At 40.7% G+C, this 13615-nt stretch overlaps 1 protein-coding gene across 4 annotated transcripts in view; it reads right to left on the reverse strand.

Annotated features, from left to right (window-relative positions):
• Positions 1-11740, reverse strand: part of KATNAL1 (katanin catalytic subunit A1 like 1) — a 53593-nt gene extending 41853 nt beyond the window's left edge. The window contains exon 1 of one of the 4 annotated variants that reach the window (XM_018056612.1): positions 11116-11740. The gene's annotated coding sequence lies outside the window, so the exon portion shown is untranslated. Of the gene's footprint in view, positions 1-2444; positions 3438-10555; positions 11090-11115 lie in introns of those variants that run through there. The other 3 variants (XM_013968244.2, XM_013968246.2, XM_018056613.1) reach the window with 3 other exon arrangements.

Genomic DNA, 13615 nt, shown 5'->3' on the forward strand with positions numbered 1-13615 from the left:
CTCTTCAAATTACAATTCTTCAAATGAGTCCTTAGACAAAAGCACTAATTCTGCTACTATATGTAGGCATGCAAAGATGCACAATGGAAATATTTCCATGTAAAGCAGGGTCAGCAAACTTTTCCTGTGTAAATATTTTTAGCTTTGAGGGGCAACAGGAAAAATTGAGGGTATTATGTAAGTAGTTATATGAGAGACAAAAAATGTTCACAATTTTTATCAACAAAATTCAAACTATTATACTAGTAATCATTGAGTACAACTTTTTGCAGAACAGAGGATATGATTTCATGTACCTGGGATTCAGAGTTAGTGTTTCCTATCATCAAGATCAACTGCAAATGTTCATGTGTCAACACTGCTTTTTAATAAGATTTACGCATTTCATGTTTAAAAGTGTCTGTTTACTAAGAGAGGTATTGTCACATGCTGATATCAAATCACAAGCATATAATTTCAATCCAGCATATTCGCTGTTTGAAAAGTATTTGAAGGTTTTATTCTTCTCTTGGTAAGTCATTACACCGCATATTAATCAATTCCAAATGAAGGTTAAGTGGAAGTATCTCCATTACACAGTTAAATGGATTTTGTAATATGGAAATTTCCTTTGCACTTGCATCAAAGTAGTTTGAGCTCAAATACACTGAAAATCTGGGTGGGAACAGAGATCTCACCTCTTTAACTTTTGAAAGTGTAGCTAGCTATATATTATAAAATAGCTCAGTACTACTTGTGATTCAAACATTAGCTGGCATCAACGTAACTTTAGTTTTGCATGTAAGCAGTCTGATCCTAAAATTTTCCATTGAATTTATTAAGAAACATTATCAAGTCTGCAGCAAAACTGCTTTCCAAAGCTATTCAGTGTTCAATAACAGTGGATGAGAACAGTTCCTCTCATTCAGAAAAATTTCAAATTAGCCCGTAACCCAAGACTGCAATAGAACTTCGCCACTACAAGCCACAGAGCTGCTGTGTGGTAGGGAAATGTCAGGATATACTGCTTCTGACAAAAATTCAAGGAACTGACAATGGTTAAGTCCTCAAGAGCAACACTCCTGCGTCTTAAGACACTAACGGTTTCTTACCACATGATAGATTCAAATATTCTCTGCAAAATACCTGCTGATTATAAAAAAGAACCATCAACTTTCACCACCCTATGTTTTCCCAGCTTTGTAAATTTGTTCACGTAAGCCTTTTTCTCTTCCACACATTTTTTTTTTTACCACCACTAGCTCCAACACATCAGATTCCACTTCAGGTTGTACAGAAGTGTATTCTCAACTTTTTAATAAATATTCCTGTCTGTAGCTATTCCATGAACACTATTCATTAAATGTATTTCTTCAGTAACTTCAAAGTCACCACTGACTTTGCAAATAAACACTTGAGCTGTTTTGGTAACATCTGTCAATTCATCAAGAACCAAGGAAAACCACTCAAAATCATTTGCCTTGTTTTTTTAATTGACTGATGTCCTCAAATATTCTAGCAATTGTTCTCACCAAAAGGCAAGTATTAAACAAGTTTATTTTCTCCAGACACATTTCTTTGGCTGCTACAGTCAATAAGATTTACTTAAGTCACCATCGGCAAATGACTTTCTTGTTTGGCCAACTAATGAGACACCCAAGAAACTTACTCCGGGTGCAGCCTGATTTTTTTTTTTTTTAATTTGTGAAGAAATTCTGCTTGAAAAGATACTCCTTTTTCAGTTTTCTAGCCACTGTTTTCCTACGAATTGGGAATACCACGATGAGTGATTCGTCTGGTAATATCACTGTAGACTGTATTTCTTCAGCACAGCTGTAGTCATCGCACAATAATCACAATGCTTTGTCATCCTGTTCAGTATTCCTCACTTCACTGTGCTTTAAAAGTATAAATACATCAAGTCCATTTTTCTCATCTTTTCTGTTTTTAACGTGACAGGAATCCGCTGATAATAAAGTAAAACGTCAGAGTACAGGGACATGGAGGGCACCTCAGACACTGTGACAGCAGTGCACAGCAAGCGGCAGCTGAAAGTGCTGAGACACCATCAAGGCGCTACTGGCACTACTCAACTTTGTACAAAAGCATCCACAGACAATATGAAAACAAATGAGTGTGGTTATGTCCCAATAAAACTTTATTTACAGACATTGATAACTGAATTCCATTTATTTTCACATGTCACGAAACATTATTCCTCTTTTGACTTCTTTAACCGTTAAAACAAAAAAGATGAAAAAAAATTCTTAGTTCGTGTGTGTGTGTGTTAGTCTCTCAGTATGGTCCGACTCTTTGGGACCCCATGGACCATAGCCCACCAGGCTCCTCTGTCCATGGAATTCTCCAGGCAAGAATACTGAAGTGGGTAGCCATTCCCTTCTCTAGTGGATCTTCCTGACCCAGGGATCAAACCCACATCTCCTGACTGCAGGCAGATTCTTTACCATCTGAGCCATCAGCTGTTCAAAAACATGTTGCAGACTAGATTTGGTCCCCAGACTGTAGTTTGCAAACTCCTGCTTTCAGCTTCTGTCTTAAGAATCTAGGAAAATAAAGGCACATTAAATCCAAAAGAGGCAGAAGGAAGAATATAACACAGCTGAAAGCAAAAATCAATAAAATAGAAACAAGAAAAAATTTTTCTATGTAGTGAAAAGTTGGTTCTTTGAAGAGATCACTAAACATGATTAAACCTCTAGTTATACTAATCAAGAAAGGGAGAAAGAAAACACAAATTACCAAAATCAGGAATGAAGGAGGGGCCATCACTACAAACTGTGGAGATAAAAGTCACAACATACCAAAGCTATTTCTGAAGAAGAAATAATTAATCTGAATAGTCCTGTGTCAATCAATGAAATTCAATTTGTAGTTTAAAATCTTTCCACCAAAGAAAAACAAACAAAAAACAAAAAACAAAACCAACACTCCAAATCCAAAAGACTTCATAAGTGAATTCTTCCAAATATTTAAGGGAAAAAAATAAAACAATTTCCAAACAAACTCTCAGAAAAAGAAACAGGTGGAAAAACTTCCAACTCATATTTTAAGACCAGTGTTAGCCTGATACCAAAACCAGACATTATAAGAAAAGAAACTTACCTACCAGTATCCCTCAGGAACATAGATACAAAAATATTTAAATTTTAGCTAATCAAGTCCAGTATACAAAGAGGATAATGCATTATGACCAAGTAGAGTTTATATAAAAAATTCAAGGTGGTATCTACTTAAAAAACCAATCAATTTTAAGAGACTAGAAATAAAACATGATCATCTGAACAGATGCAGAAAAAAATAGTGGACAAAACTCAATACCATTCATGATAAGAACTCTTAGCAAACTGAGAATAGAAATTCCTCAATCTAGTAAAGAGCAGCTATCATCAGATTAACTGCGAAAAAACTGAATGCTGCTGATGCTGCTGATGCTGCGTCACCTCGGCCATGTCAGACTCTGTGCAACCCCATAGACAGCAGCCCACCAGGCTCCCCTGTCTCTGGGATTCTCCAGGCAAGAACACTGGAGTGGGTTGCCATTTCCTTCTCTAATGCATGAAAGTGAAAAGTGAAAGTGAAGCTGCTCAGTCGTGTCCAACTCTTAGCGACCCCATGGACTGCAGCCTACCAGGCTCCTCTGTCCATGGGATTTTCCCAGCAAGAGTACTGGAGTGGGTTGCCATTGCCTTCTCCAGAAAAAACTGAATACTCTCTCCCCAAATCAAGAAAGAACAAGCAAGGCCAGTGAATCTCCTCTCAATGGTTCTATTCAACATGAGAACTATAGGTTCTAACCAGTGCAACTAGCCAAGAAAAAAATAATTGGGACACATATTAGAAAAGTGGAAGGAAAATTGCTCTCATCCACATACAACATTAACTGTTAATGGAGAAAATCCTAGGGAATCTATAATAATTTCTAGAACTAATAAGTGAGTTTTGTAAAGTTGCAGGATACAAGATTAATATTCAAAAAGCAATCATATTTCTACATATTAACAATAAAAAATTGAAAACTAAAGTCAAAACAGTAAAATCATTCAAAAATACTAAATACCCCAGGGATAAACAGAACAAAATATATGTAAGATCTGGGCACTGAGAAATTAAGGATGACCTAAGTTAATAGATATACACACATGTGTGTATGTGCACATCCATTTATGAATTGAAACCCTCAATGTCAATTCTCTTGAAAGTGATCCACAGACTCAATGAAATCCCAATCAAGATCCCAGCAGCCTTTCTTATAAAAACTGACAAGCTGATTCGACATGGAAATACAAAGGACACAGAACGGCCAAAACAGTTTCATATAGTAAAGTAGGACAACTTATACTGATTCTAAGATTTATTATAAAATTAATAGGAATCAAGACGGCACAGAATTGGCATAAAGATAGACACAGACCAATGGAACAAATCAAAGAGTCCAGAAAGATCGATACATATATGGCCAATTAATTTTTGACAAAGTTGTCAAGGCAAATCAACAAAAAAATATATTTTTTCTCCAAAAAAGCTGTTGAAACAGCTAGATATCCATATTAGGAATAATAAAAATTCTGAATCTCAAGTCTTACCCCACAACATGTGCAAAATTTAACTCAAAATGAATGACTCAAGTATAAGAGTTAAAACTACAAAACTTGCAACCTAAGATTGTGGGGGTGTTTTGTACTGGTCCCCCAAACCCCATTTTCTACAAAGCAACGTATAATGGGCCACTCGGTAACAGCAAATGCAGCAGACTGCATTACCAAAGAATCCTAAATTCAGGGAACCCAAATCTATCATACTGAACGCCATGCATGCCTACCCTTTGTTCCAGATGAAGATACTATCTTTCTTTCAAGGCTGTAAGCAAGCCTAACCTTTCCTCTGGACACTATATCTACCTGCTAAGTCTGTTCAATTTGGTATTTCAATTATCCGGGGTAGTCTTTGTCTTTTCTATATTGAATTTTTTTTTTTTTTTTTTTTTGTCTATCACATGTCTTTCTTCCTTTCTTGGTTTACTCTCTGGTTCAGTTGTTGTGTCTGACTTTTTGCAACCCCCATAGACTGCAGCACACCAGCCTCCCTTGTCCTTCACCATCTCGCGGAGTTTGCTCAAACTCATGTCCACTGAGTCAGTGATGCTACCTAACCAACTCATTCTCTGCTCCCTCCTTCTTTTGCCTTCAATCTTCCTCAGCATCACAGTCTTTTCCAATGTGAGTCGGCTCTTTGCATCAGGTGGCTAAAGTATTGGAGCTTTAGAATTAGTTCTTCCAATGAATAATCACGGTCAGTTTCCTTGAGGACTGACTGGTTTGATCTCCTCACTGTCCAAGGTACTCTCAAGAGTCTTCTGCAGCAACACAATTCAAAAGCATCAATTCTTCAGCACTCGGGCTTCTTTATGGTCCAACTCTCACATCTGTACATGACCACTGGAAAAATCATAGATTTGACTATATGAACCTTTGTCAACAAAGTGATGTCTCTACTTTTTCATAGGCTGTCTAGGTTTATCAAAGCTTTCCTTCCAAAGAGCAAGTGTCTCCTTTATAGAATACATTTTCTGTAAATGGGGAGTAAAATAAAATTTTGAGACTATGCATGTCTTAAAACACCTTTATTAAACTATCTTCATACTTCAGTGATAGTCTGGCTGATTACTGAATTTTCATTTCCAAATAATTTCTTTTAAAAATGTAAAAGCATTGCTCTATCACCTTCTAAGTTTCAAGATTAAGTTGAGGCAACTAAAGTCATTCAAATTCCTAATTGCTTATATATCATGTCTTTTTCCCTTTCTGCAAACTTATAGGATCTTCTCTTTGACACAAGTTTCCTAAAACTGTTGTTGATATGCTTTGACATGGGAATCTACATGGGATTCCTTCAAACTAGAAACTAGTGTCTTTCAATTTTAGGAAAACTTCTGAATTAGTTCGTTGATGATTTCTTTCCATTTTTCTCTCTTCTGAACACCTTTTATTTAGCTATTGGACTTTCTAGGTTAGCCCTCTAATTTTCTTATCTTCTCTCTTTGCTCTTTTGCTTAACTTTCTTCTAGATTTTCTCAACTTTGTATTCTAGCTCCTCTCTATAAAGTATGTTTCTCTCTTTGCTCTTTATTATTGAAGTATGTAACACAGAGTAAACACATCTTCAGTGAATTTTAAAACAGATTACACCCACATAACACCCACATCAAAATATGGAACATTTTCACACCCCACTGAAGCCATGTCTCCTCACAATTAGTACTTGCCCTCCAGGGCAACTATTATTATACCATGAAATTCACTCATTTTAAGAGAAAAATTTTATTTCCTTTGAAAAATGTGTACAACTGCATGCATTCTTCCATTCCTTAATCACCACAGATTTGTCTTTTCTGGAATGTGACATAAATACAGTCTTATTGCATATATTCTGGTGTTTGACTTCTTTCATTTAAAATAACGCTTTTGAGATTCAACCATATTGTTTTATGTATCGGTAATTTGATGTTTTTATTGCTGAGTAACACCTCATTATATGAATATACTAAAATGCATTTATTCATTCACCAGTTCTCCATAATGCACTTCACAGAAACAACGAAAAGTACACGATACTTGACCGAGACTTCACAGGATTGACACTGAGGTTATATCTAAAATTTCAAAGTACAAAAAATACAATCCATTATAAGAGTGAGACAAATGCTACAACATATAGCAGAATTATTGCTATTATCAAAAGCATTTGATTATCTAATAGTCACTACTAAATAAGTATACCTAAAAACACAGGAGCAAGCCATTTAAAAATGAATAGACAGGTTTGAAAAAGAATCAAGAACAATTTCTAGCATTAAAATGAAATGCTCACTGAAATGAAAAACTCACTGCACTGAGGAAACAGCAGATCAGGCACAGATGAAAGGAGGATCAAGAACCGAGAATATAGGGCTACAGAACTTGCCCAGAATGCAGCACATAAACACAGAGTAAGTAAGCAAAGAAAAGAAATGCAGAGAGTACAAAGACATGGCCCAATATATGTCTACTACGAATTCTAGGAGGAAAAAGGGGGAGAGCAATATTCAATACATAATGGCTAAAACTTTTTCAAAATCTATACAAGACAGTAACTCTGTTTCAAAATAAATAAAAACAAGTCCACATCTAGGACAACTTAGTAAAACTGCAAAACCTAAAAGCAATAGAGAGAAATGATATATTGTCAACAAAGGAAAAATAATATATTAACAGCTAACTCTTCAAAAGGAATATTGGAGGCAGCAGAATAATATCTCTCATGTGCTACTAGTTGGAGGCTGCCAATCTAGACTGGTATACCAAGCTAAACTATTCAAGTGTGAAGGCAATATTAAAATTTCAGGCAGAAAAACCTGGGTATGAATCCAGGCACCACAAACTTTTAGTTGTGATCTCAAGCAAATCATGTAACTTCTCTCAGCCTCAGTTCTACATCTATAAAATATGGAAAATAATATTTATCATCACAAGGTTATTGCAAAAATTAAATGTGAAATACATTAGCATCATTCCAAGCACATAACACTGAATCAATGTAAGCTATTATTTTCACTCCACACTCAACATTAATGCATAAGTTTGAAGCTGCTACTTTCAACTAACCCAGTTTTCATTATAATTTCTAGAAGCTGTACCACAATTTTAATTACTGCTATGGTTTTTCCTGTGGTCATGTATAGATGTGAGAGTTGAACTATGAAGAAGGCTGAGCACCAAAGAATTGATGCTTTTGAACTGTGGTGTTGGAGAAGACTCTTGAGAGTCCCTTGGACTGCAAGGAGATCCAACCAGTCCATCCTAAAGGAGATCAGTCCTGGGTGTTCACTGGAAGGATTGATGCTGAAGCTGAAACTCCAACACTTTGGACACCTTATGAGAACAGCTGACTCATTTGAAAAGATCCTGATGCTGGGCAAGATTGAAGGCGGGAGGAGAAGGGGACAACAGAGGATGAGATGGCTGGATGGCATCACCGACTCAATGGACATGAGTCTGAGTGAACCCCGGGAGTTGGTGATGGACAGGGAGGCCTGGTGTGCTGCAGTCCATGGGGTCACAAAGAGTCGGACAAGACTGAGCGACTGAACTGAACTGAATAACCAGCTTATTCTCAGAACCCAAAATTGCTTTGGATGTCACTATAATTTTTACATTAATTTTTAAGTTAATTCTTTTGTCTCCACAGTAATAGTTTTTAAGTAGGAAAGCAAATATTTTCAAACTAATTTTTAATGTGAGTGAAAGCTGTTCAGTCATGTCCAACTCTTTGCAACCCCACAGGCTATACGTCCATAGAATTCTCAAGGCCAGAATATTGGACTGGGTAGCCATTCCCTTCTCCAGTAGATCTTCCAAACCAGGTCTCCTGCACTGTAGGTGGATTCTTTACCAGCTGAGACACCAGGAAAGCCCAAGAATACTGGAGTGGGTAGCCTATCCCTTTTCCAGTGGATCTTCCCCACCTAGGAGTCAAACCAGGGTCTCCTACGTTGTGGGCTGATTCTTTACCATCTGAGCTACTAGGGACTCTTATCTAATTCAGTTATAATATTTACATGTGAAGTTTAAGAAAAAAGTTCTGCTTTAAACTATTTTTATCTTTCTAAAATACAAACCTGTTAAGGCCACTACATGTGTGCTCAGTAGCTAAGTCATGTTAGACTCTTTTGCAACCCCATGGACTGTAGCCTGCCAGGCTCCTCTGTCCATGGGATTTCCCAGGCCAGAATGTAGGAGCGGGTTGCCATTTTCCTCCTCCAGGGGATCTTCCTGACCCAGGGATTTAACTTGAGTCCCCTGCATTGCAGGCGGGTTCTTAACCACTGAGCTACCTGGGAAGTCCAATGAGGCCACTACTCCACTGGAAATTCTTCAATAGTGACCCCATGTTGAAGAAAAATTCTAAATTCTTTATCATGGTACCAAGTACTTTTGAGATCTGGTCTCTCCACTAAACTGCAAGTATTCTGGGTTTCAGTCATCAGAACAGTCAAGGATTCCCCAAATTCAAAATCTCTCCTTTGCTTTTGCTATGCCATTTGCCTAGAACAGTCTTCCTCAGCCTTACTCCAATAAAAGCTTAATAAACTTTCCTAGCCCAAGTCCAATGTCACATCATTCTGGAGATTTCTCTTAATTTCCTTAGACAGAGTCACAATCCTCCCCAAGGGTACAAAGGATGCCATCAGTGGTTGAGATCACCATTTAGATGAGTTAGACCCACTTGGGTTGAAATTCCAGGTTCACACCTTACTCAGCTATGACCTTATTCAGCTATGGGCAAGGTCTCTGAGGCTGTTTCCTCACCTCTAATTGGAGCTACTTCATAGGATTGTTGTGAGGATAAAATAAGCAGCTGCATGCAAAATATGCCTCCCATAGAGTAAATATTCAATACATGTTATTATGAAATTGTGATATAATATCACTATAACGTATTCCCACTCTGGGCTCACAGCAACTTGCACCTGTCTCTCCACACTATTGTGATGACATGACTGTGTGCCCATGCAGGACACAGATTTTCTTCTATCAGCTCTTAATTCCCACCACCTGGCATATTGCCTTGTGCATAACAGATCCTTAACAAATCCTGAATGAATGAATAAATAAATCCTAAATGAATAAATATTTCAAATTCCTTATGTATAACATAAGGCCTTGATTTTTTCCCCCAGCGACCTTATTAAACTTACTTTTTATCTCCTCCTACAAAACTGCTTCTTTAAATAAAGTTTACAGTGACCAAAGAGAAAATGAATCTTATAGTGAGAGAAAATTAATTTTACAGTGACCTTAAGTTGTCTTCTTGTTTAGAAACATACACACACAAAATAAGCCCATACTGCACCAATAATTTTTCAACACATCATTGTAAAATACCAGATTTCTAGGATGGTTATCTATCTGTTGAAAAATTTTCAAAGGGTGGACTAGGCAGGTTTTCTAAATCTGTATCAGCTTCCTTACCTCCAGGGCCTGGGCAAACTTGCATTAAAAAAAAGAAAGAACAGGGCGCTTTTCATTCTGAAAAATGGTCCTAAGAAATTTTGAAAAAAAATTGTAATAATAGAAGAAAATAATTATTACCACCACTGCTAAAAAATTTGTTTAAAAAGACAATCCTATACTTTAAAAAAATTAGTAATTTAAAGTAGAAATAATCTTTAAAATGGCATCAAAATATGTGTAGGTGGTGTTCAGGCTAGTAGGCTGAGGTGAAGGAGCGCTCACTTTGTAATCTTGACCCTCAGTAAATAAAATGCAAAACGGAAAAAATATCAGATACTACTATACAACAGCATGGTACCTTTTATCTACTTCCACACTTAACCTTTAAACATTAATGCCCTTTGAGGAATTATTAACCAATGGGTTTAATTAATGTAAACACCTCTGAACTACTTCAGAATAAATCTGATCAAGTACCTAGCAATAAAGGAGTGAATCAGGGAAAGGAGAAAAATCGGTTAAAATATAATTTTTCGGGTCGCCCATCAAAAGTGTGCCATACATACGGTTCTGCACCAAGAGGCAGCAACTAGAGAGGGTGAGAGGCGCCGAAGGCCCGAGGCCCCGCAGCCCCGGAGGCGACTCCTCCCCGACTCTACGCGGGGCGGTGGCCGGACCGGGGTGGAGACAGCGCTGCAGCCGGGGCGGGACAAATGGAAGGGCGGAACGCCCGAGTCTCACCTCCACTTCCCCTTTAGCTCTCAGAACCCCATTCAGCGACCACCCCAGAATCCCCTCACCACAGACAGACTCTCCCTGTCTCCCCCGGCCGGCTCAAAGTTTATCGGTCTTTCCCAGCTGTCGGGGCCGCCGGGCTTTGTAGTTCGCCCGTCCGAGCCGAGCCACCAAGGCCGCAGGCCCGAGGAGCCGCTGAACTACAATCCCCATAATGCCCCGCGCGCCCACCGCTAGCGCTCTCTCTCTCACCCCTTCTCGCCCAGCACGCAGTGTGCCCCGCCGCGCCTGGCCCCAGCGTCTCCGGCAGCGGGAGCTGGGGTGTGGCTGTCCACCCAAGCACCCCACCACCGGCTCTCTCGCTGGCCCCCGTCCCTCTCGGATTCATTACCTAGGTGCCGCAGGTCGGCCGACCGTTTTTGCCGCGGTCCAGGAGGGGTGGGGGGTGGGGCACAAGCCGCCGCCGCCGCCACGGAGTCCGTTAGTTCGCGACGAGCGTGAAGAGGCGGCGGCGGCGGCGGCGGCGGCGGCTGGTTGCCATGACAGCCGTGGGCCGCGCGGTGGGGCTGAGGGGGAGCGCGAGGGTTCGGAGTCGGCTCGGGGAGGAGCCTGGGCAGCGGCAGGGGCTGCGGGGACAGGGAGGCGCGAGGGTGCGCCGTAGAGCGGAGGGAGACGGTGACACTGAGAAGGACGGCTGACGAGCTGAGCTCCGGGGCCGCCGACGAGTCCTGCGCTGCAGCGTCCAACCCCCGTGCCAGGACGCGAGTCCGCTCTCTCCTGAGAGAGATGCGGGTGGCGTCAGAGGAAGGAGCGGCGCCGGCTCTGGAAAGGTCGCGGGTCCAGCCCCTCCCCCGCCGCCCATCCAGGCAGCCTCCTCTGGCCCGGCCGTCTGGCGTGTTTGAAACCTAAAAGCCACCTCTTTGGGGCTTCTTCACAAGTAAAAACCAAATCTGCAACCTTTCACACCTCCTTTCTGCCATTTTCTGAGTGGAATAAAACGAATCATTTAGTAAAATGCACACGGCCTTTAAAATTATTCAGAAGGCTTGAGAATTTTGTTAAGTGGCTTTGATTTCAATTGACAGCTGATCTCTAATAACCCTTGAATAATCGGTGTGGGGGAGAAGGAAATGGCAACCCACTCCAGTATTCTTGCCTGGGGAGTCCCGTGGACAGGGGAGCCTGGTGGGCTGCTGTCCACGGGGTCGCACAAAGTTGGACACGACTGAAGCGACTTAGCATGCATGCATGCTTTGGAGAAGGAAATGGCAACCCACTCCAGTATTCTTGCCTGAAGAATTCCAGGGACAGAGGAGCCTGGTGGGCTGCTATCTATGGGGTCGCACAGAGTCGGACACAACTGAGCGACTTAGCAGCAGCAGCAATTGGTGTGGACTGGTCGTGACCCGCCTCAGATGCAGTGAAGTTAAGAGCAACAACTTCTAAAACCCAATTCACTGATAACCAGGGGCAAGTGAATCGCCTTGATGCTCAACGTTTTCGTCTGCAAAATGGAGGTAATAGCTGCTTCACAGGACTTGTGAGAAATAAAAACTTTGATACTAATGAACCATCCTAAAATGCTGGGATTTATACATAATTTATAAGTATTAGCTTTTTGATCCATGGTGATCAGAGCCAGAAGGGTGGGAGCCTGGGGGAGAGGGTGTAGTTTGCTTGAAGAGAGAATTTTTCTGTGATGGAAAAGTTCTGTATCTTACTTAGGATTTGGGTTAGGAGGCTTCTCTGGTAGCTCAGCTGGTAAAGAATCCAACTGCAATGCAGGCGACCCTGGTTAGATTCCTGGGTCGGGAAGATACTCTGGAGAAAAGAAGGGCCACCTACTCCAGTATTCGGGCCTGGAGAATCCCCATGGACAGAGAAGCCTGGTGGGCTACAGTCCATGGGGTCCCTAAGAATCCGACATGACTGAGCAACTTTCACTTTAGGAGGGTGTATGCATTTGTCAAAACCCATGAAATGCTACCTTTACGTACTTACGTTTCACTATAAGTAAATTTACCTCAAAAAGGAACGTTGAAAATATTAGCTATTGTTATTAGAGCTGTTGTTAAGTCTTTTTAAGTCGTGTCTGACTCGTTATGACCCCATGGACTACAGCACCCCAGCCTCCTCTATCCACCATCTCCCAGAGTTTCCTCAAATTTATGTCCTCCGAGTCAGTGATGCCATCCAACCATCTCATCCTCTGTTGCCCCCTTCTCCTCTTGCCCTCAATCCCAGCATCAGGGTCTTTTCCAATGAGTCAGCCCTTCAGATCAGGTGGCCGAAGTATTGGAGCTTCAGCATCAGTCCTTCCAGTGAGCTGTAGACGTTAACAGAGACCATATACATATTCTAGCTCCAGTTGCCAGAAATGTAGATGAGGAAAATGAGGCCTACAGATTGAAGTAAATGGAGGAGGAAGTAGGGATTACTGGCTCTGTTGTTTTCTAGTAATAAATGTCTCTCCAGAAATCATGATTGAAAATAGCAAGCTGCCATGTATGTCATCTAGTTTTCAGTTGGGGTCACCTTGTCCACAGAGGTTTTGTGGAAATTGACTCAAGTCCCTTTTCCAACTCCTGCAGGAGGCCAGGGTTCTCTCCAAGGTCACATGTTCCCTGGGGGCTTACAGTTTCAGGGTCAATTCTGGCTCTGAGCTCTAGTTTTCTCTGAACAGTTAGACTCCCTCACATCCCACCTCCTGCAATGCCTTTCTCTCCTGCTGCCACATGATGTGGAAAGCAGACTCTTTGCTTGGTTGTTTGTATAGCAGAGTCTTCTGAAGGTTTGGAGCAACAGAAATGTTTTAAGTGAAGGATACACTCTCCTTACTTAGTACTCTTACTTATCCCTCTCTCCGAGTCTATACTTAGGGCCACCTTCCA

The sequence above is a fragment of the Capra hircus genome, chromosome 12 (assembly GCF_001704415.2).
Source record: "Capra hircus breed San Clemente chromosome 12, ASM170441v1, whole genome shotgun sequence".
Taxonomy (NCBI): domain Eukaryota; kingdom Metazoa; phylum Chordata; class Mammalia; order Artiodactyla; family Bovidae; genus Capra; species Capra hircus.